Source organism: Phytophthora cinnamomi, assembly GCF_018691715.1.
Source record: "Phytophthora cinnamomi strain GKB4 chromosome Unknown Contig0, whole genome shotgun sequence".
Taxonomy (NCBI): Eukaryota; Oomycota; class Peronosporomycetes; order Peronosporales; family Peronosporaceae; genus Phytophthora; species Phytophthora cinnamomi.
In genome coordinates, this window is record NW_027150933.1 from 3750773 (window position 1) to 3756486 (window position 5714).

The following is a 5714-nucleotide window of genomic DNA, read 5'->3' on the forward strand; positions in this document are numbered from 1 at the left end:
CTCAACCCGTCACGGAAGAACCACAAGAAATTGTGCCTCTCCTTGATGACTTTGCTGACGTGTTTCCAGACGTTTTACCCGATGGGTTACCTCCTCATCGACGCGTGGAATTCGAGCTCGACATGAAGTCAGATGCTATGCCAAGCACACGCGCACCTTTTCGGCTCTCGAAGACAGAACAAGATGCCCTTGATCTGTTTGTCGAAGAAAAGTTGAAGAAAGGTTGGATCGAACTATCCGATTCGCCTTGGGTCTCCAACATCTTTGGTATCCCGAAGAAATACCCGAAATCAGGGAAACAACTTTCTCGAGCTGAGTGGTTACGGTCGGGAAACGCCACGTTACCGATTCGTTGGGTGATTGATTATCGTTGGCTCAACTCGCAAACGATCATCGCCAGAATTCCACTCCCGAGAATTGACGAAACATTTGACAAGATGTATGGATGTATCATCTTCTCAGTCTTGGATCTCGCACAAGGTTACCATCAGATGAGGGTTGCCTTGAAAAGTCGTCAGTACACAGCGTTCCGCACTCATTCTGAGACCTACCAATGGTGTGTTGCGCCAATGGGTCTTGCTGGAATGCCAGGTGTCTGGTCACGTCTTATGCGTGTCCTACTAGGCAAATATCCGTTTATCGTGGTGTATCTGGATGACATTTGTGTATTTTCCAAGAACATGAAGGAGCATCTGCAGCATCTCCGCACGCTCTTCGAAGTGTTACGCAGAGAGAAGCTGTACTGTCATCGTTCGAAATGTCATTTTGGGCAGAATCAAGTTCAGTTTCTGGGTCACACCGTGTCAAGTCAAGGCATTGCGGTGGATTCCAAGAAAACTGAAGTGATCGCCAATTGGCCAATTCCAATGAACCAAAAGCAATTGCAAAGCTTTTTGGGTCTCGCAGGCTACTACCGTCGCTTCATTTACAACTACGCGACAATCGCCTTACCGTTTGGACCTCTAGTCAAGAAGGACCATACTTGGAATTGGAATGAAGAGCATGATATCGCCTTCAGCAAGCTGAAATCAGCATTGCAATCCGCCCCAGTCCTGACTTTACCGGATTTCTCTCTTCCGTTCATCGTGACAACCGATGCTTCAGGATATTGTGTTGGTGGAGTACTTTCGCAAAAGCACAACGGACATGATCATCCGTTAGCTTTCCTCTCCAAGAAGTTGGGTGTGCATGAACAAAATTGGCCTACCCATGAGAAGGAACTCTATGCAATTAAGCTGTCGCTGGAAAAATGGCGTCATTACCTCTATGGTCGTCATTTCGACATCTACACGGACAACAGTGCATGTCAGTGGTTGTTACACCACCCGAAGGTTTCCTCGAAGCTTGCACGCTTCTTGACCTTCTTTGCTCAGTTCGACTTCACCCTGCATCACCTGAAAGGATCAATGAATGTCGTAGCTGATGCACTGTCCCGTCCTCCGATGGATTCAACTCCGAATGCGTTGATATCACCACAATTGGATCCGCCAATTGTCTGCTCAATCAGTTTTCAGCATTGTGAGTCTGAAAGTGATAAACCGACATCGAGTTTTCGCGTAATTAGCGATCTACGCACAGTCAATGCTTCGCTATCGACTCCAGATAGTCAAATTGCGACTGTTCCAGCCTCACAGAGTGTTGCGCGTCCCGCTATCAATACAATCAGCTTTCATACGTGTACACCGCAGTGTGACAGTTTTGGATCACGCTACCGTGCACAGCAACATGATGGGGACTCCCAGAAGGTGAATACGACCATGATATCTGCAGCTCTCTCGCCTGTTGAATTTTCGGGGGAGGAGATGACGGATGTTCCTGCTGGTCACATCGCCTTACATGATCTTTCCGATGGTCACCTCTACACTCCTGTTCAAGATGCAGAGATTGCCACATCGGTCGTGCAAATGCAACACGCAAGTTCGCTAGGATGGACTTCGAATCTCAAAGAAGAGTTCATCAAAGCCTACCGCACTGATCCTGGATTTCGTGACAAGTATCGTACTCCGCATGATCCATACGTACTCAAGGATCAATTGCTTTATGTGCAATTCACGGACGATAAGGAGTCCAAAATGATGAGACTTTGTGTCCCGAGATCGCAGCGCAATCGTCTAAGAACGAAGATTATTGAGCAATTTCATGATTCCAGTATTGCCGCGCACCCAGGAATTCGTCGTACGTACCTCCGTATCAAGCAATGGTACTACTGGGCGTCGCTTCATGAAGACGTTTCTGATTACGTGCAAAGTTGTGAAACATGCACACGTTGGAAGCACAGCAATGCCAAGAAGAATGGCAAGTTGATTCCAATTCCGATTCCAAAGGAATGTTGGGAAGTCGTCTCCATGGATTTCGTTACTGGATTGCCAGAATCAGATGGCTATGATGCTATCATGACCGTCGTGGACAAGTTGTCCAAGCGTCCGATCTACTGTCCCGTTCACACTACTGATGATGCCGAAGAAATCGCTCATTATTTCTTCGACAATGTCGTTCGGCATCATGGAGTGCCTGCAGTGATCATCAGTGATCGTGATCCCAAATTCACATCGCGTTTTTGGAAATCACTCGCGCAGGTCATGGGTGTACAATTGAATATGACAACGTCATATCGTGCTCAAGCTGACGGCCAAACCGAACGTCAAAACCTGGTACTAGAAGACGCACTTCGTTGCATGGTCTCGTATCATGGTGATGACTGGGCTGCCAAGTTGGGAACGATTGAGTATGCTCATGCCACGCTAGTCAGTGCCTCTACAGGACTTTCGCCATTTGAAGTAGACACAGGGCGTCAGGAACGCAATCCCTTCGGAACTTTTCCTACGCTGTCTACCACAGTTCAAGTACAACAAGGACTGTCTGAGTATGCAAATCGCTTCAAGGACGAACGTGACAAGATTATTGGCAAAGCCAAGGAGCACTTACTCAAGGCTCAAGCATCGCAAAAGAAGTACTACGATCAACACCGTAGCAATGTGCAATTCAAGGAAGGAGATTTGGTTATGCTGGATACACGCCGTATTCCACTCAAGCATGCTGCGAAAGACATTGACGTCAAACGTGCAAAGTTAGCCGCTCGTAAAGTTGGTCAGTTCGTTATCAAGCGCATGATCAACGACAACGCTGCTCGTCTGATTTTGCCACGCAGTATGAAGTCACTGAACCCTACTTTCAACGTAGACGTTCTCAGCCATTACGTCTCCAACCCGGACAAGTTTGAGACTCGTGTTCTTCCGAAAGCATCTCGCATCATCACGAATGAAGACACTGGAGAAGACCTCCACATTGTCGAGAAACTTCTACGCAAGCGTCAGTTCAATCGCAAGATTGAGTGGCTTGTCAAGTGGCATGGTCTCCCAGATCACGAATCTTCGTGGGAACTCGAGAAAGACATCAAGCACGTCTCTCACTGGAAAGTTCTCGTCGACGACTTCAAGCGCCGTCAACGTGAAGTCAAACCCGGGAGGATGTAAGGACCGAGACGTGACGAGCACGTCAAGGCCCGCACATCTAAACTACAACATCCACTACGCAAAGACAAGTGGGTAAGTAAGGAACATGCACTAGGGTGCATGATCTCTGTCGTGTACATTTACTCTTGTATAGCGCACGTCAACCCACTTCAACTTGAAGTGGATTGACCAATCAGATTCATTCATTTTAGCACCGCCTTGGGCACTGGCCCAGACGGCCGGCCACAAGGCCTTAACCAACTAATATCACTTTGCAATTTACGTCCAACTACCTACACGTTTCCACATCGCGGTACATCTTCACTCGCGGCCTTCTACGTGTCAAGCCTTACAAACTCCATATCATCTCAACTGACTTTTTCACGCCAGAAAACGTTTACAGAACACAACTCAAACGATGAAATTTCCATGTCCAAGCTCAAGTCGACCCAAAGAAAAGATTTTCACAAGGAAGCGGGATGTTGCACAAAATAACCTCTTCAACCACGACCCACCGCGCAGCGGGAGTGTTTCGTAGATAACTATTTTCGTGGAAGCAGCACACTGCTGGAATACACGAGAATACCACAACGTACTACAGGGGCACTTAATCCATGCGAGGCTCACATTTTAGTTGTATTCAAAAACTACGCTTTAGACAACGAATTGGATCGTCCTACGGAAAAGCTTGTCCATAGTAGGCGCGTAGTCGGTGTTGCTTAATTAAGCCAAGCCCCTAGATTGCAGCTTTGGGATGTAATGATTGTAATACCAGGAACGGTAAAGCTTTCGGAGTTCCGGGTACTCATCCGGGATCGGGATTTTGACCGGGTTGTAGTTTTTCTTCACGCTGTTGAAAAACCTCTTCACGCCGCTTCCTTTCACATTTGTATAACTCAAAACGCCTGCTTCCCGCTCAAGAGCCTTCAGACTCTTGGCATCGAAGAGGCCCCTCTCCTCATCTTCGTCTTTGTCCTTGTCTTTGTCGTCTTCGTCTTCGTCTTCGTCACTGCGAAGCTCGTTATTGTGATAGCGCAAGAATCTTTTCCGCCACCAATGTCCTGGGCCGTACCAATCGTAACAACCGCATCTGGCGATGCCACCGTCGAGATATCGGACTTGCGGGCGGAGTCCTCGGCTGAAGCCTTGCCGCTTGTGAATAGAGTGGCTGTTGCAGCAGCAATTAGGAGGGCATAAGAGAGACGCATGGCAAACAGTTGTTGCTTGGTTCGAAGCGAAGACTGCTACGTTCTCGGCAAATTGGGGAATGAGAACGAGGGTGTGTTGGTGGTCTTCGTGCGGAATTACACGAACAGCAAATACCGAATACCATTTGTTATGACCTTCTATTATTAATATATGTTATGGCATACACCACCCATTCAGCCAATCAGCGGTCGAACGGGAAAGATCTCTGTCTCAGTGACACAGTCTATGCATCCTTTGTTATCACATACAGCACTTTGAACTGTATTTTCTGCAGCTCATTTTGCCAACGAGTGGCTCCCGTACAACAACGAAGACCAAAAGGACGACCTCGTCTACCAAGAGGCCATGGTCGAAAGGTGAAGGCGAACACTGTGTTGTCCTATGCCTCCTTCTACACACTAGAGTTCAATAGTCATTTTATTATGGCGGAGAAATCGCACATGTGCAGTCAGCGGCGGATACAGATGGAATAGCAAGAGTGATCAGTACAAACATCAGTCGTTAAATTATGCAACTTTTTTTTAAATCGTAATTTATCTCTGGGCCCAGTGTGGTTGGTTCGAATCGTGCGACTACTCCCGTTGTCACTTCGAGGTTTCTGTGACACACTAGCTTCCTTGAAGCAAGCACGTCTTGCGTGTCACCGACATGTTTCATATGCAAACTACACGATGATTGGACATAATAGAAGTTCAATGTTTACTTTTGATTATTCACTTAGAGATAATTGGTAGATAAAAAACAACTGGGATTTGAAAATGCTAGCCTTTTGGATAAGCACTCAAGAAGAAGATGATGATGATACCGGTAAGTGGCCTTTTACAGTATTTGAGCAAATGTACTGACTGACCTTTTAGAATAACACTGAAGATGAGACACCGGATACAGACAGAACTCCCAGAAATGATTCTCTATCACTTGATATGGCGCAATAAGTGATAATAATCTTCAAATCTGGGATCCACCGTTTTCACAAACAGTGCATTTGTATACTAGTTGATATTCTCTCTTTAAGCTAATAATTGATAATCCCTGCAGACGATTATTAAGAGC